General features: G+C 50.6%; 38 non-coding genes across 38 annotated transcripts; 13 read left to right on the top strand and 25 right to left on the bottom strand.

Moving 5' to 3' along the window:
• The first annotated feature begins 973 nt into the window (after positions 1-973).
• Positions 974-1,046, top strand: trnar-acg (transfer RNA arginine (anticodon ACG)). The gene has a single exon. It is a non-coding gene; the product is annotated as a tRNA-Arg (tRNA).
• A 222-nt stretch (positions 1,047-1,268) lies between these two features.
• trnae-cuc (transfer RNA glutamic acid (anticodon CUC)) lies at positions 1,269-1,340 on the bottom strand. Its single transcript has one exon. It is a non-coding gene; the product is annotated as a tRNA-Glu (tRNA).
• A 92-nt stretch (positions 1,341-1,432) lies between these two features.
• Positions 1,433-1,506, bottom strand: trnam-cau (transfer RNA methionine (anticodon CAU)). Its single transcript has one exon. It is a non-coding gene; the product is annotated as a tRNA-Met (tRNA).
• Positions 1,507-2,490: 984 nt separating this feature from the next.
• On the top strand, positions 2,491-2,563 carry trnac-aca (transfer RNA cysteine (anticodon ACA)). The gene has a single exon. It is a non-coding gene; the product is annotated as a tRNA-Cys (tRNA).
• Positions 2,564-2,785: 222 nt separating this feature from the next.
• On the bottom strand, positions 2,786-2,857 carry trnae-cuc (transfer RNA glutamic acid (anticodon CUC)). Its single transcript has one exon. It is a non-coding gene; the product is annotated as a tRNA-Glu (tRNA).
• A 92-nt stretch (positions 2,858-2,949) lies between these two features.
• Positions 2,950-3,023, bottom strand: trnam-cau (transfer RNA methionine (anticodon CAU)). The gene has a single exon. It is a non-coding gene; the product is annotated as a tRNA-Met (tRNA).
• Positions 3,024-4,320: 1,297 nt separating this feature from the next.
• On the top strand, positions 4,321-4,393 carry trnar-acg (transfer RNA arginine (anticodon ACG)). The gene has a single exon. It is a non-coding gene; the product is annotated as a tRNA-Arg (tRNA).
• A 222-nt stretch (positions 4,394-4,615) lies between these two features.
• Positions 4,616-4,687, bottom strand: trnae-cuc (transfer RNA glutamic acid (anticodon CUC)). Its single transcript has one exon. It is a non-coding gene; the product is annotated as a tRNA-Glu (tRNA).
• Positions 4,688-4,778: 91 nt separating this feature from the next.
• On the bottom strand, positions 4,779-4,852 carry trnam-cau (transfer RNA methionine (anticodon CAU)). The gene has a single exon. It is a non-coding gene; the product is annotated as a tRNA-Met (tRNA).
• Positions 4,853-6,131: 1,279 nt separating this feature from the next.
• On the bottom strand, positions 6,132-6,203 carry trnae-cuc (transfer RNA glutamic acid (anticodon CUC)). Its single transcript has one exon. It is a non-coding gene; the product is annotated as a tRNA-Glu (tRNA).
• Positions 6,204-6,295: 92 nt separating this feature from the next.
• Positions 6,296-6,369, bottom strand: trnam-cau (transfer RNA methionine (anticodon CAU)). The gene has a single exon. It is a non-coding gene; the product is annotated as a tRNA-Met (tRNA).
• A 984-nt stretch (positions 6,370-7,353) lies between these two features.
• Positions 7,354-7,426, top strand: trnar-acg (transfer RNA arginine (anticodon ACG)). Its single transcript has one exon. It is a non-coding gene; the product is annotated as a tRNA-Arg (tRNA).
• Positions 7,427-7,648: 222 nt separating this feature from the next.
• Positions 7,649-7,720, bottom strand: trnae-cuc (transfer RNA glutamic acid (anticodon CUC)). Its single transcript has one exon. It is a non-coding gene; the product is annotated as a tRNA-Glu (tRNA).
• A 92-nt stretch (positions 7,721-7,812) lies between these two features.
• trnam-cau (transfer RNA methionine (anticodon CAU)) lies at positions 7,813-7,886 on the bottom strand. Its single transcript has one exon. It is a non-coding gene; the product is annotated as a tRNA-Met (tRNA).
• Positions 7,887-8,870: 984 nt separating this feature from the next.
• Positions 8,871-8,943, top strand: trnar-acg (transfer RNA arginine (anticodon ACG)). Its single transcript has one exon. It is a non-coding gene; the product is annotated as a tRNA-Arg (tRNA).
• Positions 8,944-9,165: 222 nt separating this feature from the next.
• Positions 9,166-9,237, bottom strand: trnae-cuc (transfer RNA glutamic acid (anticodon CUC)). The gene has a single exon. It is a non-coding gene; the product is annotated as a tRNA-Glu (tRNA).
• A 92-nt stretch (positions 9,238-9,329) lies between these two features.
• trnam-cau (transfer RNA methionine (anticodon CAU)) lies at positions 9,330-9,403 on the bottom strand. The gene has a single exon. It is a non-coding gene; the product is annotated as a tRNA-Met (tRNA).
• Positions 9,404-10,387: 984 nt separating this feature from the next.
• Positions 10,388-10,460, top strand: trnar-acg (transfer RNA arginine (anticodon ACG)). Its single transcript has one exon. It is a non-coding gene; the product is annotated as a tRNA-Arg (tRNA).
• Positions 10,461-10,682: 222 nt separating this feature from the next.
• On the bottom strand, positions 10,683-10,754 carry trnae-cuc (transfer RNA glutamic acid (anticodon CUC)). Its single transcript has one exon. It is a non-coding gene; the product is annotated as a tRNA-Glu (tRNA).
• A 92-nt stretch (positions 10,755-10,846) lies between these two features.
• trnam-cau (transfer RNA methionine (anticodon CAU)) lies at positions 10,847-10,920 on the bottom strand. Its single transcript has one exon. It is a non-coding gene; the product is annotated as a tRNA-Met (tRNA).
• Positions 10,921-11,904: 984 nt separating this feature from the next.
• trnar-acg (transfer RNA arginine (anticodon ACG)) lies at positions 11,905-11,977 on the top strand. The gene has a single exon. It is a non-coding gene; the product is annotated as a tRNA-Arg (tRNA).
• A 386-nt stretch (positions 11,978-12,363) lies between these two features.
• Positions 12,364-12,437, bottom strand: trnam-cau (transfer RNA methionine (anticodon CAU)). The gene has a single exon. It is a non-coding gene; the product is annotated as a tRNA-Met (tRNA).
• Positions 12,438-13,734: 1,297 nt separating this feature from the next.
• Positions 13,735-13,807, top strand: trnar-acg (transfer RNA arginine (anticodon ACG)). The gene has a single exon. It is a non-coding gene; the product is annotated as a tRNA-Arg (tRNA).
• Positions 13,808-14,029: 222 nt separating this feature from the next.
• On the bottom strand, positions 14,030-14,101 carry trnae-cuc (transfer RNA glutamic acid (anticodon CUC)). The gene has a single exon. It is a non-coding gene; the product is annotated as a tRNA-Glu (tRNA).
• A 92-nt stretch (positions 14,102-14,193) lies between these two features.
• On the bottom strand, positions 14,194-14,267 carry trnam-cau (transfer RNA methionine (anticodon CAU)). The gene has a single exon. It is a non-coding gene; the product is annotated as a tRNA-Met (tRNA).
• A 1,297-nt stretch (positions 14,268-15,564) lies between these two features.
• Positions 15,565-15,637, top strand: trnar-acg (transfer RNA arginine (anticodon ACG)). Its single transcript has one exon. It is a non-coding gene; the product is annotated as a tRNA-Arg (tRNA).
• A 222-nt stretch (positions 15,638-15,859) lies between these two features.
• Positions 15,860-15,931, bottom strand: trnae-cuc (transfer RNA glutamic acid (anticodon CUC)). The gene has a single exon. It is a non-coding gene; the product is annotated as a tRNA-Glu (tRNA).
• Positions 15,932-16,023: 92 nt separating this feature from the next.
• Positions 16,024-16,097, bottom strand: trnam-cau (transfer RNA methionine (anticodon CAU)). The gene has a single exon. It is a non-coding gene; the product is annotated as a tRNA-Met (tRNA).
• Positions 16,098-17,081: 984 nt separating this feature from the next.
• Positions 17,082-17,154, top strand: trnah-aug (transfer RNA histidin (anticodon AUG)). The gene has a single exon. It is a non-coding gene; the product is annotated as a tRNA-His (tRNA).
• A 222-nt stretch (positions 17,155-17,376) lies between these two features.
• trnae-cuc (transfer RNA glutamic acid (anticodon CUC)) lies at positions 17,377-17,448 on the bottom strand. Its single transcript has one exon. It is a non-coding gene; the product is annotated as a tRNA-Glu (tRNA).
• A 92-nt stretch (positions 17,449-17,540) lies between these two features.
• trnam-cau (transfer RNA methionine (anticodon CAU)) lies at positions 17,541-17,614 on the bottom strand. Its single transcript has one exon. It is a non-coding gene; the product is annotated as a tRNA-Met (tRNA).
• Positions 17,615-18,598: 984 nt separating this feature from the next.
• trnah-aug (transfer RNA histidin (anticodon AUG)) lies at positions 18,599-18,671 on the top strand. Its single transcript has one exon. It is a non-coding gene; the product is annotated as a tRNA-His (tRNA).
• A 222-nt stretch (positions 18,672-18,893) lies between these two features.
• Positions 18,894-18,965, bottom strand: trnae-cuc (transfer RNA glutamic acid (anticodon CUC)). The gene has a single exon. It is a non-coding gene; the product is annotated as a tRNA-Glu (tRNA).
• Positions 18,966-19,057: 92 nt separating this feature from the next.
• Positions 19,058-19,131, bottom strand: trnam-cau (transfer RNA methionine (anticodon CAU)). The gene has a single exon. It is a non-coding gene; the product is annotated as a tRNA-Met (tRNA).
• Positions 19,132-20,115: 984 nt separating this feature from the next.
• trnar-acg (transfer RNA arginine (anticodon ACG)) lies at positions 20,116-20,188 on the top strand. The gene has a single exon. It is a non-coding gene; the product is annotated as a tRNA-Arg (tRNA).
• A 222-nt stretch (positions 20,189-20,410) lies between these two features.
• Positions 20,411-20,482, bottom strand: trnae-cuc (transfer RNA glutamic acid (anticodon CUC)). Its single transcript has one exon. It is a non-coding gene; the product is annotated as a tRNA-Glu (tRNA).
• A 92-nt stretch (positions 20,483-20,574) lies between these two features.
• Positions 20,575-20,648, bottom strand: trnam-cau (transfer RNA methionine (anticodon CAU)). Its single transcript has one exon. It is a non-coding gene; the product is annotated as a tRNA-Met (tRNA).
• A 1,297-nt stretch (positions 20,649-21,945) lies between these two features.
• trnar-acg (transfer RNA arginine (anticodon ACG)) lies at positions 21,946-22,018 on the top strand. The gene has a single exon. It is a non-coding gene; the product is annotated as a tRNA-Arg (tRNA).
• The last annotated feature ends 1,191 nt before the right edge of the window (positions 22,019-23,209 follow it).

Here is a 23,209-nt window from a genome sequence, read left to right as displayed (position 1 = left end):
TGATGCTCCTGAATGCCCTCTTGTGTCTGGTTGCGTAGCATTTTGTGCGACACCAGCGAGGGGAGCACGACTGGGCTTCTTGCACTCTGGCTACCCACACTGAGGACATTCTCGTTCTTAAATTTTCCACGTACAGAAAAAAACTTTCAGGAGACACAGAGGGGCTATGTCATGCCCAGGATTCCTACAGCCTGTGGCTGTAAACTGTACCTCGCACTCACCTCTTGAAGAATCTCTTGTTTGCCTTGTGCGCTCGAGACACAATTCCACCGGTTCTTCTAAGGATGTTGCCGCCGTATGGTTAACAGTTGTCTACTTTAGAAGGCGACTGTGAACCATAAAACTCTGGTGAAAAGTACAAAGACGGCGCTTCTAATACAGTATGAGGAAAGGGGGAAGGATCTTTGAATGCAAAACCACTTTGACAGCATCCGTTACAGGGCAAATGGAGACTGGTTGCGTGTGCTTTTGGCAGATGAAGGGCTTCGGGTACATTCTTCCTCATTTCGAAAAATCCACATTCGTCACCATTTCAAGGCGGTTATGAAGAAATAAATAAGAATTTACCTGTTTAATATTTACGATTCGCGATCGGGCGGCTCCGACGTTCTTCTGAACGGGTTCGGACACTCTTAACACACCTCACACCAAGGGAAAATCTGATAAGATAATCTGTAGAACCATCAGGATAATCGAGACACAGCTAGGATCGTCGGAAGGGGGGAAATCGGCCCAAAATCAGCCCGATTATCTTTTGGTGTGTACCCAGCATTAGGCGCTGCGTTCCTGTCGCAGTCTCTTCTGGAGGCGTGGGTTCGAATCCCACTTCTGACACTACATTGCTCTTATTGGAGCCCCTCCATGCTGTGTTTTGCGATTTCTTCCGAGGGAGCGTCATTTCAAAGATGCCAGGAGACAGGCATGCGGGGGACCACCCGACTTTCCATTTTGGTAGAGGTAAAGCTTGGCGGCTGGACCAGTGGCGCAATGGATAACGCGTCTGACTACGGATCAGAAGATTCTAGGTTCGACTCCTGGCTGGTTCGATCGTGTTTTTACTCCTTCCTCCCACACGTTGGGTGTCTGCACAAGGCTCTGATTGCTCTGATGGTGGAGCACAGGACTGGAAGAAAGCAATTTAGCAGGCCAACCTTAAGTCGATGGGCTGGAGGCAGTGCAGCTTTGCCACTTGGAGGTGCTGCGATCCTTGCCTTCGAAGCAACGTTGCGCAGAAACCGGTGAAAAGGCAAGCGGACGTCAAAAGCACGCTCCCTGACCGGGAATCGAACCCGGGCCGCGGCGGTGAGAGCGCCGAATCCTAACCACTAGACCACCAGGGAGGGCACACTGGGACTCAGACCGTGGATGCCCGGCACACTGTGCAGAAGGGAAATGGGGCTAACATCTCAAACGTGTCTACAAAAAGTCACTCTGCCCCGTGTGAGGCTCGAACTCACAACCTTCAGATTATGAGATTGACGCGCTGCCTAACTGCGCCAACGAGGCACGGCCACATTGATGCTCCTGAATGCCCTCTTGTGTCTGGTTGCGTAGCATTTTGTGCGACACCAGCGAGGGGAGCACGACTGGGCTTCTTGCACTCTGGCTACCCACACTGAGGACATTCTCGTTCTTAAATTTTCCACGTACAGAAAAAAACTTTCAGGAGACACAGAGGGGCTATGTCATGCCCAGGATTCCTACAGCCTGTGGCTGTAAACTGTACCTCGCACTCACCTCTTGAAGAATCTCTTGTTTGCCTTGTGCGCTCGAGACACAATTCCACCGGTTCTTCTAAGGATGTCGCCGCCGTATGGTTAACAGTTGTCTACTTTAGAAGGCGACTGTGAACCATAAAACGCTGGTGAAAAGTACAAAGACGGCGCTTCTAATACAGTATGAGGAAAGGGGGAAGGATCTTTGAATGCAAAACCACTTTGACAGCATCCGTTACAGGGCAAATGGAGACTGGTTGCGTGTGCTTTTGGCAGATGAAGGGCTTCGGGTACATTCTTCCTCATTTCGAAAAATCCACATTCGTCACCATTTCAAGGCGGTTATGAAGAAATAAATAAGAATTTACCTGTTTAATATTTACGATTCGCGATCGGGGCGGCTCCGACGTTTTTCTGAACGGGTTCGGACACTCTTAACACACTTCACACCAAGGGAAAATCTGATAAGATAATCTGTAGAACCATCAGGATAATCGAGACACAGCTAGGATCGTCGGAAGGGGGGAAATCGGCCCAAAATCAGCCCGATTATATTTTGGTGTGTACCCAGCATTAGGCGCTGCGTTCCTGTCGCAGTCTCTTCTGGAGGCGTGGGTTCGAATCCCACTTCTGACACTACATTGCTCTTATTGGAGCCCCTCCATGCTGTGTTTTGCGATTTTTTCCGAGGGAGCGTCATTTCAAAGATGCCAGGAGACAGGCATGCGGGGGACCACCCGACTTTCCATTTTGGTAGAGGTAAATCTTGGCGGCTGGACCAGTGGCGCAATGGATAACGCGTCTGACTACAGATCAGAAGATTCTAGGTTCGACTCCTGGCTGGTTCGATCGTGTTTTTACTCCTTCCTCCCACACGTTGGGTGTCTGCACAAGGCTCTGATTTCTCTGATGGTGGAGCACAGGACTGGAAGAAAGCAATTTAGCAGGCCAACCTTAAGTCGATGGGCTGGAGGCAGTGCAGCTTTGCCACTTGGAGGTGCTGCGATCCTTGCCTTCGAAGCAACGTTGCGCAGAAACCGGTGAAAAGGCAAGCGGACGTCAAAAGCACGTTCCCTGACCGGGAATCGAACCCGGGCCGCGGCGGTGAGAGCGCCGAATCCTAACCACTAGACCATCAGTGAGGGCACACTGGGACTCAGACCGTGGATGCCCGGCACACTGTGCAGAAGGGAAATGGGGCTAACGTCTCAAACTTGTCTACAAAAAGTTACTCTGCCCCGTGTGAGGCTCGAACTCACGACCTTCAGATTATGAGACTGACGCGCTGCCTAACTGCACCAACGAGGCACGGCCACATTGATGCGCCTGGATGCCCTCTTGTGTCTGGTTGCGTAGCATTTTGTGCGCCACCAGCGAGGGGAGCACGACTGGGCTTCTTGCACTCTGGCTACCCACACTGAGGACATTCTCGTTCTTAAATTTTCCACGTACAGAAAAAAACTTTCAGGAGACACAGAGGGGCTATGTCATGCCCAGGATTCCTATAGCCTGTGGCTGTAAACTGTACTTCGCACTCACCTCTTGAAGAATCTCTTGTTTGTCTTGTGCGCCCGAGACACAATACCACCGGTTCTTCTAAGGATGTCGCCGCCGTATGGTTAACAGTTGTCTACTTTTAAAGGCGACTGTAAACCATAAAACGCTGGTGAAAAGTACAAAGACGGCGCTTCTAATACAGTATGAGGAAAGGGGGAAGGATCTTTGAATGCAAAACCACTTTGACAGCATCCGTTACAGGGCAAATGGAGACTGGTTGCGTGTGCTTTTGGCAGATGAAGGGCTTCGGGTACATTCTTCCTCATTTTGAAAAATCCACATTCGTCACCATTTCAAGGCGGTTATGAAGAAATAAATAAGAATTAACCTGTTTAATATTTACGATTCGCGATCGGGGCGGCTCCGACGTTCTTCTGAACGGGTTCGGACACTCTTAACACACTTCACACCAAGGGAAAATCTGATAAGATAATCTGTAGAACCATCAGGATAATCGAGACACAGCTAGGATCGTCGGAAGGGGGGAAATCGGCCCAAAATCAGCCCGATTATCTTTTGGTGTGTACCCAGCATTAGGCGCTGCGTTCCTGTCGCAGTCTCGGGTACATTCTTCCTCATTTCGAAAAATCCACATTCGTCACCATTTCAAGGCGGTTATGAAGAAATAAATAAGAATTTACCTGTTTAATATTTACGATTCGCGATCGGGGCGGCTCCGACGTTCTTCTGAACGGATTCGGACACTCTTAACACACCTCACACCAAGGGAAAATCTGATAAGATAATCTGTAGAACCATCAGGATAATCGAGACACAGCTAGGATCGTCGGAAGGGGGGAAATCGGCCCAAAATCAGCCCGATTATCTTTTGGTGTGTACCCAGCATTAGGCGCTGCGTTCCTGTCGCAGTCTCTTCTGGAGGCGTGGGTTCGAATCCCACTTCTGACACTACATTGCTCTTATTGGACCCCTTCCATGCTGTGTTTTGCGATTTCTTCCGAGGGAGCGTCATTTCAAAGATGCCAGGAGACAGGCATGCGGGGGACCACCCGACTTTCCATTTTGGTAGAGGTAAAGCTTGGCGGCTGGACCAGTGGCGCAATGGATAACGCGTCTGACTACGGATCAGAAGATTCTAGGTTCGACTCCTGGCTGGTTCGATTGTGTTTTTAATCCTTCCTCCCACACGTTGGGTGTCTGCACAAGGCTCTGATTGCTCTGATGGTGGAGCACAGGACTGGAAGAAAGCAATTTAGCAGGCCAACCTTAAGTCGATGGGCTGGAGGCAGTGCAGCTTTGTCACTTGGAGGTGCTGCGATCCTTGCCTTCGAAGCAACGTTGCGCAGAAACCGGTGAAAAGGCAAGCGGACGTCAAAAGCACGTTCCCTGACCGGGAATCGAACCCGGGCCGCGGCAGTGAGAGCGCCGAATCCTAACCACTAGACCACCAGGGAGGGCACACTGGGACTCAGACCGTGGATGCCCGGCACACTGTGCGAAGGGAAATGGGGCTAACGTCTCAAACTTGTCTACAAAAAGTTACTCTGCCCCGTGTGAGGCTCGAACTCACGACCTTCAGATTATGAGACTGACGCGCTGCCTAACTGCGCCAACGAGGCACGGCCACATTGACGCTCCTGAATGCCCTCTTGTGTCTGGTTGCGTAGCATTTTGTGCGACACCAGCGAGGGGAGCACGACTGGGCTTCTTGCACTCTGGCTACCCACACTGAGGACATTCTCGTTCTTAAATTTTCCATGTACAGAAAAAAACTTTCAGGAGACACAGAGGGGCTATGTCATGCCCAGGATTCCTACAGCCTGTGGCTGTAAACTGTACCTCGCACTCACCTCTTGAAGAATCTCTTGTTTGCCTTGTGCGCTCGAGACACAATACCACCGGTTCTTCTAAGGATGTCGCCGCCGTATGGTTAACAGTTGTCTACTTTAGAAGGCAACTGTGAACCATAAAACGCTTGTGAAAAGTACAAAGACGGTGCTTCTAATACAGTATGAGGAAAGGGGAAAGGATCTTTGAATGCAAAACCACTTTGACAGCATCCGTTACAGGGCAAATGGAGACTGGTTGCGTGTGCTTTTGGCAGATGAAGGGCTTTGGGTACATTCTTCCTCATTTCGAAAAATCCACATTCGTCACCATTTCAAGGCGGTTATGAAGAAATAAATAAGAATTTACCTGTTTAATATTTACGATTCGCGATCGGGGCGGCTCCGACGTTCTTCTGAACGGGTTCGGACACTCTTAACACACCTCACACCAAGGGAAAATCTGATAAGATAATCTGTAGAACCATCAGGATAATCGAGACACAGCTAGGATCGTCGGAAGGGGGGAAATCGGCCCAAAATCAGCCCGATTATCTTTTGGTGTGTACCCAGCATTAGGCGCTGCGTTCCTGTCGCAGTCTCTTCTGGAGGCGTGGGTTCGAATCCCACTTCTGACACTACATTGCTCTTATTGGAGCCCCTCCATGCTGTGTTTTGCGATTTCTTCCGAGGGAGCGTCATTTCAAAGATGCCAGGAGACAGGCATGTGGGGGACCACCCGACTTTCCATTTTGGTAGAGGTAAAGCTTGGCGGCTGGACCACTGGCGCAATGGATAACGCGTCTGACTACGGATCAGAAGATTCTAGGTTCGACTCCTGGCTGGTTCGATCGTGTTTTTACTCCTTCCTCCCACACGTTGGGTGTCTGCACAAGGCTCTGATTGCTCTGATGGTGGAGCACAGGACTGGAAGAAAGCAATTTAGCAGGCCAACCTTAAGTCGATGGGCTGGAGGCAGTGTAGTTTTGCCACTTGGAGGTGCTGCGATCCTTGCCTTCGAAGCAACGTTGCGCAGAAACCGGTGAAAAGGCAAGCGGACGTCAAAAGCACGTTCCCTGACCGGGAATCGAACCCGGGCCGCGGCGGTGAGAGCGCCGAATCCTAACCACTAGACCACCAGGGAGGGCACACTGGGACTCAGACCGTGGATGCCCGGCACACTGTGCAGAAGGGAAATGGGGCTAACGTCTCAAACTTGTCTACAAAAAGTCACTCTGCCCCGTGTGAGGCTCGAACTCACGACCTTCAGATTATGAGACTGACGCGCTGCCTAACTGCGCCAACGAGGCACGGCCACATTGACGCTCCTGAATGCCCTCTTGTGTCTGGTTGCGTAGCATTTTGTGCGACACCAGCGAGGGGAGCACGACTGGGCTTCTTGCACTCTGGCTACCCACACTGAGGACATTCTCGTTCTTAAATTTTCCACGTACAGAAAAAAACTTTCAGGAGACACAGAGGGGCTATGTCATGCCCAGGATTCCTACAGCCTGTGGCTGTAAACTGTACCTCGCACTCACCTCTTGAAGAATCTCTTGTTTGCCTTGTGCGCTCGAGACACAATACCACCGGTTCTTCTAAGGATGTCGCCGCCGTATGGTTAACAGTTGTCTACTTTAGAAGGCGACTGTGAACCATAAAATGCTGGTGAAAAGTACAAAGACGGCGCTTCTAATACAGTATGAGGAAAGGGGGAAGGATCTTTGAATGCAAAACCACTTTGACAGCATCCGTTACAGGGCAAATGGAGACTGGTTGCGTGTGCTTTTGGCAGATGAAGGGCTTCGGGTACATTCTTCCTCATTTCGAAAAATCCACATTCGTCACCATTTCAAGGCGGTTATGAAGAAATAAATAAGAATTTACCTGTTTAATAATTACGATTCGCGATCGGGGCGGCTCCGACGTTCTTCTGAACGGGTTCGGACACTCTTAACACACCTCACATCAAGGGAAAATCTGATAAGATAATCTGTAGAACCATCAGGATAATCGAGACACAGCTAGGATCGTCGGAAGGGGGGAAATCGGCCCAAAATCAGCCCGATTATATTTTGGTGTGTACCCAGCATTAGGCGCTGCGTTCCTGTCGCAGTCTCTTCTGGAGGCGTGGGTTCGAATCCCACTTCTGACACTACATTGCTCTTATTGGAGCCCCTCCATGCTGTGTTTTGCGATTTCTTCCGAGGGAGCGTCATTTCAAAGATGCCAGGAGACAGGCATGCGGGGGACCACCCGACTTTCCATTTTGGTAGAGGTAAATCTTGGCGGCTGGACCAGTGGCGCAATGGATAACGCGTCTGACTACGGATCAGAAGATTCTAGGTTCGACTCCTGGCTGGTTCGATCGTGTTTTTACTCCTTCCTCCCACACGTTGGGTGTCTGCACAAGGCTCTGATTGCTCTGATGGTGGAGCACAGGACTGGAAGAAAGCAATTTAGCAGGCCAACCTTAAGTCGATGGGCTGGAGGCAGTGCAGCTTTGCCACTTGGAGGTGCTGCGATCTTTGCCTTCGAAGCAACGTTGCGCAGAAACCGGTGAAAAGGCAAGCGGACGTCAAAAGCACGTTCCCTGACCGGGAATCGAACCCGGGCCGCGGCGGTGAGAGCGCCGAATCCTAACCACTAGACCACCAGTGAGGGCACACTGGGACTCAGACCGTGGATGCCCGGCACACTGTGCAGAAGGGAAATGGGGCTAACGTCTCAAACTTGTCTACAAAAAGTTACTCTGCCCCGTGTGAGGCTCGAACTCACGACCTTCAGATTATGAGACTGACGCGCTGCCTAACTGCGCCAACGAGGCACGGCCACATTGACGCGCCTGGATGCCCTCTTGTGTCTGGTTGCGTAGCATTTTGTGCGCCACCAGCGAGGGGAGCACGACTGGGCTTCTTGCACTCTGGCTACCCACACTGAGGACATTCTCGTTCTTAAATTTTCCACGTACAGAAAAAAACTTTCAGGAGACACAGAGGGGCTATGTCATGCCCAGGATTCCTATAGCCTGTGGCTGTAAACTGTACTTCGCACTCACCTCTTGAAGAATCTCTTGTTTGCCTTGTGCGCCCGAGACACAATACCACCGGTTCTTCTAAGGATGTCGCCGCCGTATGGTTAACAGTTGTCTACTTTTAAAGGCGACTGTGAACCATAAAACGCTGGTGAAAAGTACAAAGACGGCGCTTCTAATACAGTATGAGGAAAGGGGGAAGGATCTTTGAATGCAAAACCACTTTGACAGCATCCGTTACAGGGCAAATGGAGACTGGTTGCGTGTGCTTTTGGCAGATGAAGGGCTTCGGGTACATTCTTCCTCATTTTGAAAAATCCACATTCGTCACCATTTCAAGGCGGTTATGAAGAAATAAATAAGAATTAACCTGTTTAATATTTACGATTCGCGATCGGGGCGGCTCCGACGTTCTTCTGAACGGGTTCGGACACTCTTAACACACTTCACACCAAGGGAAAATCTGATAAGATAATCTGTAGAACCATCAGGATAATCGAGACACAGCTAGGATCGTCGGAAGGGGGGAAATCGGCCCAAAATCAGCCCGATTATCTTTTGGTGTGTACCCAGCATTAGGCGCTGCGTTCCTGTCGCAGTCTCTTCTGGAAGCGTGGGTTCGAATCCCACTTCTGACACTACATTGCTCTTATTGGAGCCCCTCCATGCTGTGTTTTGCGATTTCTTCCGAGGGAGCGTCATTTCAAAGATGCCAGGAGACAGGCATGCGGGGGACCACCCGACTTTCCATTTTGGTAGAGGTAAGGCTTGGCGGCTGGACCAGTGGCGCAATGGATAACGCGTCTGACTACGGATCAGAAGATTCTAGGTTCGACTCCTGGCTGGTTCGATTGTGTTTTTAATCCTTCCTCCCACACGTTGGGTGTCTGCACAAGGCTCTGATTGCTCTGATGGTGGAGCACAGGACTGGAAGAAAGCAATTTAGCAGGCCAACCTTAAGTCGATGGGCTGGAGGCAGTGCAGCTTTGTCACTTGGAGGTGCTGCAATCCTTGCCTTCGAAGCAACGTTGCGCAGAAACCGGTGAAAAGGCAAGCGGACGTCAAAAGCACGTTCCCTGACCGGGAATCGAACCCGGGCCGCGGCGGTGAGAGCGCCGAATCCTAACCACTAGACCACCAGGGAGGGCACACTGGGACTCAGACCGTGGATGCCCGGCACACTGTGCAGAAGGGAAATGGGGCTAACGTCTCAAACTTGTCTACAAAAAGTTACTCTGCCCCGTGTGAGGCTCGAACTCACGACCTTCAGATTATGAGACTGACGCGCTGCCTAACTGCGCCAACGAGGCACGGCCACATTGACGCTCCTGAATGCCCTCTTGTGTCTGGTTGCGTAGCATTTTGTGCGACACCAGCGAGGGGAGCACGACTGGGCTTCTTGCACTCTGGCTACCCACACTGAGGACATTCTCGTTCTTAAATTTTCCATGTACAGAAAAAAACTTTCAGGAGACACAGAGGGGCTATGTCATGCCCAGGATTCCTACAGCCTGTGGCTGTAAACTGTACCTCGCACTCACCTCTTGAAGAATCTCTTGTTTGCCTTGTGCGCTCGAGACACAATACCACCGGTTCTTCTAAGGATGTCGCCGCCGTATAGTTAACAGTTGTCTACTTTAGAAGGCGACTGTGAACCATAAAACGCTGGTGAAAAGTACAAAGACGGCGCTTCTAATACAGTATGAGGAAAGGGGAAAGGATCTTTGAATGCAAAACCACTTTGACAGCATCCGTTACAGGGCAAATGGAGACTGGTTGCGTGTGCTTTTGGCAGATGAAGGGCTTCGGGTACATTCTTCCTCATTTCGAAAAATCCACATTCGTCACCATTTCAAGGCGGTTATGAAGAAATAAATAAGAATTTACCTGTTTAATATTTACGATTCGCGATCGGGGCGGCTCCGACGTTCTTCTGAACGGGTTCGGACACTCTTAACACACCTCACACCAAGGGAAAATCTGATAAGATAATCTGTAGAACCATCAGGATAATCGAGACACAGCTAGGATCGTCGGAAGGGGGGAAATCGGCCCAAAATCAGCCCGATTATCTTTTGGTGTGTACCCAGCATTAGGCGCTGCGTTCCTGTCGCAGTCTCTTCTGGAGGCGTGGGTTCGAATCCCACTTCTGACACTATATTGCTCTTATTGGAGCCCCTCCATGCTGTGTTTTGCGATTTCTTCCGAGGGAGCGTCATTTCAAAGATGCCAGGAGACAGGCATGCGGGGGACCACCCGACTTCCCATTTTGGTAGAGGTGAAGCTTGGCGGCTGGACCAGTGGCGCAACGGATAACGCGTCTGACTACGGATCAGAAGATTCTAGGTTCGACTCCTGGCTGGTTCGATCGTGTTTTTACTCCTTCCTCCCACACGTTGGGTGTCTGCACAAGGCTCTGATTGCTCTGATGGTGGAGCACAGGACTGGAAGAAAGCAATTTAGCAGGCCAACCTTAAGTCGATGGGCTGGAGGCAGTGCAGCTTTGCCACCCGGAGGTGCTGCGATCCTTGCCTTCGAAGCAACGTTGCGTAGGACCCGGTGAAAAGGCAAGCGGACGTCAAAAGCACGTTCCCTGACCGGGAATCGAACCCGGGCCGCGGCGGTGAGAGCGCCGAATCCTAACCACTAGACCACCAGGGAGGGCACACTGGGACTCAGACCGTGGATGCCCGGCACACTGTGCAGAAGGGAAATGGGGCTAACGTCTCAAACTTGTCGACAAAAAGTCACTCTGCCCCTTGTGAGGCTCGAACTCACGACCTTCAGATTATGAGACTGACGCGCTGCCAAACTGCGCCAACGAGGCACGGCCGCATTGATGCGCCTGGATGCCCTCTTGTGTCTGGTTGCGTAGCATTTTGTGCGACACCAGCGAGGGGAGCACGACTGGGCTTCTTGCACTCTGGCTACCCACACTGAGGACATTCTCGTTCTTAAATTTTCCACGTACAGAAAAAAACTTTCAGGAGACACAGAGGGGCTATGTCATGCCCAGGATTCCTACAGCCTGTGGCTGTAAACTGTACCTCGCACTCACCTCTTGAAGAATCTCTTGTTTGCCTTGTGCGCTCGAGACACAATACCACCGGTTCTTCTAAGGATGTCGCCGCCGTATGGTTAACAGTTGTCTACTTTAGAAGGCGACTGTGAACCATAAAACGCTGGTGAAAAGTACAAAGACGGCGCTTCTAATACAGTATGAGGAAAGGGGGAAGGATCTTTGAATGCAAAACCACTTTGACAGCATCCGTTACAGGGCAAATGGAGACTGGTTGCGTGTGCTTTTGGCAGATGAAGGGCTTCGGGTACATTCTTCCTCATTTCGAAAAATCCACATTCGTCACCATTTCAAGGCGGTTATGAAGAAATAAATAAGAATTTACCTGTTTAATATTTACGATTCGCGATCGGGGCGGCTCCGACGTTCTTCTGAACGGATTCGGACACTCTTAACACACCTCACACCAAGGGAAAATCTGATAAGATAATCTGTAGAACCATCAGGATAATCGAGACACAGCTAGGATCGTCGGAAGGGGGGAAATCGGCCCAAAATCAGCCCGATTATCTTTTGGTGTGTACCCAGCAATAGGCGCTGCGTTCCTGTCGCAGTCTCTTCTGGAGGCGTGGGTTCGAATCCCACTTCTGACACTACATTGCTCTTATTGGAGCCCCTACATGCTGTGTTTTGCGATTTCTTCCGAGGGAGCGTCATTTCAAAGATGCCAGGAGACAGGCATGCGGGGGACCACCCGACTTTCCATTTTGGTAGAGGTAAAGCTTGGTGGCTGGACCAGTGGCGCAATGGATAACGCGTCTGACTACGGATCAGAAGATTCTAGGTTCGACTCCTGGCTGGTTCGATCGTGTTTTTACTCCTTCCTCCCACACGTTGGGTGTCTGCACAAGGCTCTGATTGCTCTAGTGGTGGAGCACAGGACTGGAAGAAAGCAATTTAGCAGGCCAACCTTAAGTCGATGGGCTGGAGGCAGTGCAGCTTTGCCACTTGGAGGTGCTGCGATCCTTGCCTTCGAAGCAACGTTGCGCAGAAACCGGTGAAAAGGCAAGCGGACGTCAAAAGCACGTTCCCTGACCTGGAATCGAACCCGGGCCGCGGCGGTGAGAGCGCCGAATCCTAACCACTAGACCACCAGTGAGGGCACACTGGGACTCAGACCGTGGATGCCCGGCACACTGTGCAGAAGGGAAATGGGGCTAACGTCTCAAACTTGTCTACAAAAAGTTACTCTGCCCCATGTGAGGCTCGAACTCACGACCTTCAGATTATGAGACTGACGCGCTGCCTAACTGCGCCAACGAGGCACGGCCACATTGACGCGCCTGGATGCCCTCTTGTGTCTGGTTGCGTAGCATTTTGTGCGCCACCAGCGAGGGGAGCACGACTGGGCTTCTTGCACTCTGGCCACCCACACTGAGGACATTCTTGTTCTTAAATTTTCCACGTACAGAAAAAAACTTTCAGGAGACACAGAGGGGCTATGTCATGCCCAGGATTCCTATAGCCTGTGGCTGTAAACTGTACTTCGCACTCACCTCTTGAAGAATCTCTTGTTTGCCTTGTGCGCCCGAGACACAATACCACCGGTTCTTCTAAGGATGTCGCCGCCGTATGGTTAACAGTTGTCTACTTTTAAAGGCGACTGTGAACCATAAAACGCTGGTGAAAAGTACAAAGACGGCGCTTCTAATACAGTATGAGGAAAGGGGGAAGGATCTTTGAATGCAAAACCACTTTGACAGCATCCGTTACAGGGCAAATGGAGACTGGTTGCGTGTGCTTTTGGCAGATGAAGGGCTTCGGGTACATTCTTCCTCGTTTTGAAAAATCCACATTCGTCACCATTTCAAGGCGGTTATGAAGAAATAAATAAGAATTAACCTGTTTAATATTTACGATTCGCGATCGGGGCGGCTCCGACGTTCTTCTGAACGGGTTCGGACACTCTTAACACACTTCACACCAAGGGAAAATCTGATAAGATAATCTGTAGAACCATCAGGATAATCGAGACACAGCTAGGATCGTCGGAAGGGGGGAAATCGGCCCAAAATCAGCCCGATTATCTTTTGGTGTGTACTCAGCATTAGGCGCTGCGTTCCTGTCGCAGTCTCGGGTACATTCTTCCTCATTTCGAAAAATCCACATTCGTCACCATTTCAAGGCGGTTATAAAGAAATAAATAAGGATTTACCTGTTTAATATTTACGATTCGCGATCGGGGCGGCTCCGACGTTCTTCTGAACGGATTCGGACACTCTTAACACATCTCACACTAACGGAAAATCTGATAAGATAATCTGTAGAACCATCAGGATAATCGAGACACAGCTAGGATCGTCGGAAGGGGGGAAATCGGCCCAAAATCAGCCCGATTATCTTTTGGTGTGTACCCAGCATTAGGCGCTGCGTTCCTGTCGCAGTCTCTTCTGGAGGCGTGGGTTCGAATCCCACTTCTGACACTACATTGCTCTTATTGGAGCCCCTCCATGCTGTGTTTTGCGATTTCTTCCGAGGGAGCGTCATTTCAAAGATGCCAGGAGACAGGCATGCGGGGGACCACCCGACTTTCCATTTTGTTAGAGGTAAAGCTTGGCGGCTGGACCAGTGGCGCAATGGATAACGCGTCTGACTACGGATCAGAAGATTCTAGGTTCGACTCCTGGCTGGTTCGATTGTGTTTTTAATCCTTCCTCCCACACGTTGGGTGTCTGCACAAGGCTCTGATTGCTCTGATGGTGGAGCACAGGACTGGAAGAAAGCAATTTAGCAGGCCAACCTTAAGTCGATGGGCTGGAGGCAGTGCAGCTTTGTCACTTGGAGGTGCTGCGATGCTTGCCTTCGAAGCAACGTTGCGCAGAAACCGGTGAAAAGGCAAGCGGACGTCAAAAGCACGTTCCCTGACCGGGAATCGAACCCGGGCCGCGGCGGTGAGAGCGCCGAATCCTAACCACTAGACCACCAGGGAGGGCACACTGGGACTCAGACCGTGGATGCCCGGCACACTGTGCAGAAGGGAAATGGGGCTAACGTCTCAAACTTGTCTACAAAAAGTTACTCTGCCCCGTGTGAGGCTCGAACTCACGACCTTCAGATTATGAGACTGACGCGCTGCCTAACTGCGCCAACGAGGCACGGCCACATTGACGCTCCTGAATGCCCTCTTGTGTCTGGTTGCGTAGCATTTTGTGCGACACCAGCGAGGGGAGCACGACTGGGCTTCTTGCACTCTGGCTACCCACACTGAGGACATTCTCGTTCTTAAATTTTCCATGTACAGAAAAAAACTTTCAGGAGACACAGAGGGGCTATGTCATGCCCAGGATTCCTACAGCCTGTGGCTGTAAACTGTACCTCGCACTCACCTCTTGAAGAATCTCTTGTTTGCCTTGTGCGCTCGAGACACAATACCACCGGTTCTTCTAAGGATGTCGCCGCCGTATGGTTAACAGTTGTCTACTTTAGAAGGCGACTGTGAACCATAAAACGCTTGTGAAAAGTACAAAGACGGTGCTTCTAATACAGTATGAGGAAAGGGGAAAGGATCTTTGAATGCAAAACCACTTTGACAGCATCCGTTACAGGGCAAATGGAGACTGGTTGCGTGTGCTTTTGGCAGATGAAGGGCTTCGGGTACATTCTTCCTCATTTCGAAAAATCCACATTCGTCACCATTTCAAGGCGGTTATGAAGAAATAAATAAGAATTTACCTGTTTAATATTTACGATTCGCGATCGGGGCGGCTCCGACGTTCTTCTGAACGGATTCGGACACTCTTAACACACCTCACACCAAGGGAAAATCTGATAAGATAATCTGTAGAACCATCAGGATAATCGAGACACAGCTAGGATCGTCGGAAGGGGGGAAATCGGCCCAAAATCAGCCCGATTATCTTTTGGTGTGTACCCAGCATTAGGCGCTGCGTTCCTGTCGCAGTCTCGGGTACATTCTTCCTCATTTCGAAAAATCCACATTCGTCACCATTTCAAGGCGGTTATGAAGAAATAAATAAGGATTTACCTGTTTAATATTTACGATTCGCGATCGGGGCGGCTCCGACGTTCTTCTGAACGGATTCGGACACTCTTAACACACCTCACACCAAGGGAAAATCTGATAAGATAATCTGTAGAACCATCAGGATAATCGAGACACAGCTAGGATCGTCGGAAGGGGGGAAATCGGCCCAAAATCAGCCCGATTATCTTTTGGTGTGTACCCAGCATTAGGCGCTGCGTTCCTGTCGCAGTCTCTTCTGGAGGCGTGGGTTCGAATCCCACTTCTGACACTACATTGCTCTTATTGGAGCCCCTCCATGCTGTGTTTTGCGATTTCTTCCGAGGGAGCGTCATTTCAAAGATGCCAGGAGACAGGCATGCGGGGGACCACCCGACTTTCCATTTTGTTAGAGGTAAAGCTTGGCGGCTGGACCAGTGGCGCAATGGATAACGCGTCTGACTACGGTTCAGAAGATTCTAGGTTCGACTCCTGGCTGGTTCGATTGTGTTTTTAATCCTTCCTCCCACACGTTGGGTGTCTGCACAAGGCTCTGATTGCTCTGATGGTGGAGCACAGGACTGGAAGAAAGCAATTTAGCAGGCCAACCTTAAGTCGATGGGCTGGAGGCAGTGCAGCTTTGTCACTTGGAGGTGCTGCGATCCTTGCCTTCGAAGCAACGTTGCGCAGAAACCGGTGAAAAGGCAAGCGGACGTCAAAAGCACGTTCCCTGACCGGGAATCGAACCCGGGCCGCGGCGGTGAGAGCGCCGAATCCTAACCACTAGACCACCAGGGAGGGCACACTGGGACTCAGACCGTGGATGCCCGGCACACTGTGCAGAAGGGAAATGGGGCTAACGTCTCAAACTTGTCTACAAAAAGTTACTCTGCCCCGTGTGAGGCTCGAACTCACGACCTTCAGATTATGAGACTGACGCGCTGCCTAACTGCGCCAACGAGGCACGGCCACATTGACGCTCCTGAATGCCCTCTTGTGTCTGGTTGCGTAGCATTTTGTGCAACACCAGCGAGGGGAGCACGACTGGGCTTCTTGCACTCTGGCTACCCACACTGAGGACATTCTCGTTCTTAAATTTTCCATGTACAGAAAAAAACTTTCAGGAGACACAGAGGGGCTATGTCATGCCCAGGATTCCTACAGCCTGTGGCTGTAAACTGTACCTCGCACTCACCTCTTGAAGAATCTCTTGTTTGCCTTGTGCGCTCGAGACACAATACCACCGGTTCTTCTAAGGATGTCGCCGCCGTATGGTTAACAGTTGTCTACTTTAGAAGGCGACTGTGAACCATAAAACGCTTGTGAAAAGTACAAAGACGGTGCTTCTAATACAGTATGAGGAAAGGGGAAAGGATCTTTGAATGCAAAACCACTTTGACAGCATCCGTTACAGGGCAAATGGAGACTGGTTGCGTGTGCTTTTGGCAGATGAAGGGCTTCGGGTACATTCTTCCTCATTTCGAAAAATCCACATTCGTCACCATTTCAAGGCGGTTATGAAGAAATAAATAAGAATTTACCTGTTTAATATTTACGATTCGCGATCGGGGCGGCTCCGACGTTCTTCTGAACGGGTTCGGACACTCTTAACACACCTCACACCAAGGGAAAATCTGATAAGATAATCTGTAGAACCATCAGGATAATCGAGACACAGCTAGGATCGTCGGAAGGGGGGAAATCGGCCCAAAATCAGCCCGATTATCTTTTGGTGTGTACCCAGCATTAGGCGCTGCGTTCCTGTCGCAGTCTCTTCTGGAGGCGTGGGTTCGAATCCCACTTCTGACACTACATTGCTCTTATTGGAGCCCCTCCATGCTGTGTTTTGCGATTTCTTCCGAGGGAGCGTCATTTCAAAGATGCCAGGAGACAGGCATGCGGGGGACCACCCGACTTTCCATTTTGGTAGAGGTAAAGCTTGGTGGCTGGACCAGTGGCGCAATGGATAACGCGTCTGACTATGGATCAGAAGATTCTAGGTTCGACTCCTGGCTGGTTCGATCGTGTTTTTACTCCTTCCTCCCACACGTTGGGTGTCTGCACAAGGCTCTGATTGCTCTGATGGTGGAGCACAGGACTGGAAGAAAGCAATTTAGCAGGCCAACCTTAAGTCGATGGGCTGGAGGCAGTGTAGCTTTGCCACTTGGAGGTGCTGCGATCCTTGCCTTCGAAGCAACGTTGCGCAGAAACCGGTGAAAAGGCAAGCGGACGTCAAAAGCATGTTCCCTGACCGGGAATCGAACCCGGGCCGCGGCGGTGAGAGCGCCGAATCCTAACCACTAGACCACCAGGGAGGGCACACTGGGACTCAGACCGTGGATGCCCGGCACACTGTGCAGAAGGGAAATGGGGCTAACGTCTCAAACTTGTCTACAAAAAGTCACTCTGCCCCGTGTGAGGCTCGAACTCACGACCTTCAGATTATGAGACTGACGCGCTGCCTAACTGCGCCAACGAGGCACGGCCACATTGATGCTCCTGAATGCCCTCTTGTGTCTGGTTGCGTAGCATTTTGTGCGACACCAGCGAGGGGAGCACGACTGGGCTTCTTGCACTCTGGCTACCCACACTGAGGACATTCTCGTTCTTAAATTTTCCATGTACAGAAAAAAACTTTCAGGAGACACAGAGGGGCTATGTCATGCCCAGGATTCCTACAGCCTGTGGCTGTAAACTGTACCTCGCACTCACCTCTTGAAGAATCTCTTGTTTGCCTTGTGTGTTCGAGACACAATACCACCGGTTCTTCTAAGGATGTCGCCGCCGTATGGTTAACAGTTGTCTACTTTAGAAGGCGACTGTGAACCATAAAACGCTTGTGAAAAGTACAAAGACGGTGCTTCTAATACAGTATGAGGAAAGGGGAAAGGATCTTTGAATGCAAAACCACTTTGACAGCATCCGTTACAGGGCAAATGGAGACTGGTTGCGTGTGCTTTTGGCAGATGAAGGGCTTCGGGTACATTCTTCCTCATTTCGAAAAATCCACATTCGTCACCATTTCAAGGCGGTTATGAAGAAATAAATAAGAATTTACCTGTTTAATATTTACGATTCGCGATCGGGGCGGCTCCGACGTTCTTCTGAACGGGTTCGGACACTCTTAACACACCTCACACCAAGGGAAAATCTGATAAGATAATCTGTAGAACCATCAGGATAATCGAGACACAGCTAGGATCGTCGGAAGGGGGGAAATCGGCCCAAAATCAGCCCGATTATCTTTTGGTGTGTACCCAGCATTAGGCGCTGCGTTCCTGTCGCAGTCTCTTCTGGAGGCGTGGGTTCGAATCCCACTTCTGACACTACATTGCTCTTATTGGAGCCCCTCCATGCTGTGTTTTGCGATTTCTTCCGAGGGAGCGTCATTTCAAAGATGCCAGGAGACAGGCATGCGGGGGACCACCCGACTTTCCATTTTGGTAGAGGTAAAGCTTGGTGGCTGGACCAGTGGCGCAATGGATAACGCGTCTGACTATGGATCAGAAGATTCTAGGTTCGACTCCTGGCTCGTTCGATCGTGTTTTTACTCCTTCCTCCCACACGTTGGGTGTCTGCACAAGGCTCTGATTGCTCTGATGGTGGAGCACAGGACTGGAAGAAAGCAATTTAGCAGGCCAACCTTAAGTCGATGGGCTGGAGGCAGTGTAGCTTTGCCACTTGGAGGTGCTGCGATCCTTGCCTTCGAAGCAACGTTGCGCAGAAACCGGTGAAAAGGCAAGCGGACGTCAAAAGCACGTTCCCTGACCGGGAATCGAACCCGGGCCGCGGCGGTGAGAGCGCCGAATCCTAACCACTAGACCACCAGGGAGGGCACACTGGGACTCAGACCGTGGATGCCCGGCACACTGTGCAGAAGGGAAATGGGGCTAACGTCTCAAACTTGTCTACAAAAAGTCACTCTGCCCCGTGTGAGGCTCGAACTCACGACCTTCAGATTATGAGACTGACGCGCTGCCTAACTGCGCCAACGAGGCACGGCCACATTGATGCTCCTGAATGCCCTCTTGTGTCTGGTTGCGTAGCATTTTGTGCGACACCAGCGAGGGGAGCACGACTGGGCTTCTTGCACTCTGGCTACCCACACTGAGGACATTCTCGTTCTTAAATTTTCCACGTACAGAAAAAAACTTTCAGGAGACACAGAGGGGCTATGTCATGCCCAGGATTCCTACAGCCTGTGGCTGTAAACTGTACCTCGCACTCACCTCTTGAAGAATCTCTTGTTTGCCTTGTGCGCTCGAGACACAATACCACCGGTTCTTCTAAGGATGTCGCCGCCGTATGGTTAACAGTTGTCTACTTTAGAAGGCGACTGTGAACCATAAAACGCTGGTGAAATGTACAAAGACGGCGCTTCTAATACAGTATGAGGAAAGGGGGAAGGATCCTTGAATGCAAAACCACTTTGACAGCATCCGTTACAGGGCAAATGGAGACTGGTTGCGTGTGCTTTTGGCAGATGAAGGGCTTCGGGTACATTCTTCCTCATTTCGAAAAATCCACATTCGTCACCATTTCAAGGCGGTTATGAAGAAATAAATAAGAATTTACCTGTTTAATATTTACGATTCGCGATCGGGGCGGCTCCGACGTTCTTCTGAACGGGTTCGGAAACTCTTAACACACCTCACACCAAGGGAAAATCTGATAAGATAATCTGTAGAACCATCAGGATAATCGAGACACAGCTAGGATCGTCGGAAGGGGGGAAATCGGCCCAAAATCAGCCCGATTATATTTTGGTGTGTACCCAGCATTAGGCGCTGCGTTCCTGTCGCAGTCTCTTCTGGAGGCGTGGGTTCGAATCCCACTTCTGACACTACATTGCTCTTATTGGAGCCCCTCCATGCTGTGTTTTGCGATTTCTTCCGAGGGAGCGTCATTTCAAAGATGCCAGGAGACAGGCATGCGGGGGACCACCCGACTTTCCATTTTGGTAGAGGTAAATCTTGGCGGCTGGACCAGTGGCGCAATGGATAACGCGTCTGACTACGGATCAGAAGATTCTAGGTTCGACTCCTGGCTGGTTCGATCGTGTTTTTACTCCTTCCTCCCACACGTTGGGTGTCTGCACAAGGCTCTGATTGCTCTGATGGTGGAGCACAGGACTGGAAGAAAGCAATTTAGCAGGCCAACCTTAAGTCGATGGGCTGGAGGCAGTGCAGCTTTGCCACTTGGAGGTGCTGTGATCCTTGCCTTCGAAGCAACGTTGCGCAGAAACCGGTGAAAAGGCAAGCGGACGTCAAAAGCACGTTCCCTGACCGGGAATCGAACCCGGGCCGCGGCGGTGAGAGCGCCGAATCCTAACCACTAGACCACCAGGGAGGGCACACTGGGACCCAGACCGTGGATGCCCGGCACACTGTGCAGAAGGGAAATGGGGCTAACGTCTCAAACTTGTCTACAAAAAGTTACTCTGCCCCGTGTGAGGCTCGAACTCACGACCTTCAGATTATGAGACTGACGCGCTGCCTAACTGCGCCAACGAGGCACGGCCACATTGACGCGCCTGGATGCCCTCTTGTGTCTGGTTGCGTAGCATTTTGTGCGCCACCAGCGAGGGGAGCACGACTGGGCTTCTTGCACTCTGGCTACCCACACTGAGGACATTCTCGTTCTTAAATTTTCCACGTACAGAAAAAAACTTTCAGGAGACACAGAGGGGCTATGTCATGCCCAGGATTCCTATAGCCTGTGGCTGTAAACTGTACTTCGCACTCACCTCTTGAAGAATCTCTTGTTTGCCTTGTGCGCCCGAGACACAATACCACCGGTTCTTCTAAGGATGTCGCCGCCGTATGGTTAACAGTTGTCTACTTTTAAAGGCGACTGTGAACCATAAAACGCTGGTAAAAAGTACAAAGACGGCGCTTCTAATACAGTATGAGGAAAGGGGGAAGGATCTTTGAATGCAAAACCACTTTGACAGCATCCGTTACAGGGCAAATGGAGACTGGTTGCGTGTGCTTTTGGCAGATGAAGGGCTTCGGGTACATTCTTCCTCATTTTGAAAAATCCACATTCGTCACCATTTCAAGGCGGTTATGAAGAAATAAATAAGAATTAACCTGTTTAATATTTACGATTCGCGATCGGGGCGGCTCCGACGTTCTTCTGAACGGGTTCGGACACTCTTAACACACTTCACACCAAGGGAAAATCTGATAAGATAATCTGTAGAACCATCAGGATAATCGAGACACAGCTAGGATCGTCGGAAGGGGGGAAATCGGCCCAAAATCAGCCCGATTATCTTTTGGTGTGTACCCAGCATTAGGCGCTGCGTTCCTGTCGCAGTCTCGGGTACATTCTTCCTCATTTCGAAAAATCCACATTCGTCACCATTTCAAGGCGGTTATGAAGAAATAAATAAGGATTTACCTGTTTAATATTTACGATTCGCGATCGGGGCGGCTCCGACGTTCTTCTGAACGGATTCGGACACTCTTAACACACCTCACACCAAGGGAAAATCTGATAAGATAATCTGTAGAACCATCAGGATAATCGAGACACAGCTAGGATCGTCGGAAGGGGGGAAATCGGCCCAAAATCAGCCCGATTATCTTTTGGTGTGTACCCAGCATTAGGCGCTGCGTTCCTGTCGCAGTCTCTTCTGGAGGCGTGGGTTCGAATCCCACTTCTGACACTACATTGCTCTTATTGGAGCCCCTCCATGCTGTGTTTTGCGATTTCTTCCGAGGGAGCGTCATTTCAAAGATGCCAGGAGACAGGCATGCGGGGGACCACCCGACTTTCCATTTTGGTAGAGGTAAAGCTTGGCGGCTGGACCAGTGGCGCAATGGATAACGCGTCTGACTACGGATCAGAAGATTCTAGGTTCGACTCCTGGCTGGTTCGATTGTGTTTTTAATCCTTCCTCCCACACGTTGGGTGTCTGCACAAGGCTCTGATTGCTCTGATGGCTCTGATGGTGGAGCACAGGACTGGAAGAAAGCAATTTAGCAGGCCAACCTTAAGTCGATGGGCTGGAGGCAGTGCAGCTTTGTCACTTGGAGGTGCTGCGATCCTTGCCTTCGAAGCAACGTTGCGCAGAAACCGGTGAAAAGGCAAGCGGACGTCAAAAGCACGTTACCTGACCGGGAATCGAACCCGGGCCGCGGCGGTGAGAGCGCCGAATCCTAACCACTAGACCACCAGGGAGGGCACACTGGGACTCAGACCGTGGATGCCCGGCACACTGTGCAGAAGGGAAATGGGGCTAACGTCTCAAACTTGTCTACAAAAAGTTACTCTGCCCCGTGTGAGGCTCGAACTCACGACCTTCAGATTAAGAGACTGACGCGCTGCCTAACTGCGCCAACGAGGCACGGCCACATTGACGCTCCTGAATGCCCTCTTGTGTCTGGTTGCGTAGCATTTTGTGCGACACCAGCGAGGGGAGCACGACTGGGCTTCTTGCACTCTGGCTACCCACACTGAGGACATTCTCGTTCTTAAATTTTCCATGTACAGAAAAAAACTTTCAGGAGACACAGAGGGGCTATGTCATGCCCAGGATTCCTACAGCCTGTGGCTGTAAACTGTACCTCGCACTCACCTCTTGAAGAATCTCTTGTTTGCCTTGTGCGCTCGAGACACAATACCACCGGTTCTTCTAAGGATGTCGCCGCCGTATGGTTAACAGTTGTCTACTTTAGAAGGCGACTGTGAACCATAAAACGCTTGTGAAAAGTACAAAGACGGTGCTTCTAATACAGTATGAGGAAAGGGGAAAGGATCTTTGAATGCAAAACCACTTTGACAGCATCCGTTACAGGGCAAATGGAGACTGGTTGCGTGTGCTTTTGGCAGATGAAGGGCTTCGGGTACATTCTTCCTCATTTCGAAAAATCCACATTCGTCACCATTTCAAGGCGGTTATGAAGAAATAAATAAGAATTTACCTGTTTAATATTTACGATTCGCGATCGGGGCGGCTCCGACGTTCTTCTGAACGGGTTCGGACACTCTTAACACACCTCACACCAAGGGAAAATCTGATAAGATAATCTGTAGAACCATCAGGATAATCGAGACACAGCTAGGATC

This window comes from Paramisgurnus dabryanus, chromosome 1, assembly GCF_030506205.2.
Source record: "Paramisgurnus dabryanus chromosome 1, PD_genome_1.1, whole genome shotgun sequence".
NCBI lineage: Eukaryota > Metazoa > Chordata > Actinopteri > Cypriniformes > Cobitidae > Paramisgurnus > Paramisgurnus dabryanus.
This window is presented reverse-complemented; position numbering and strand designations above follow the sequence as displayed.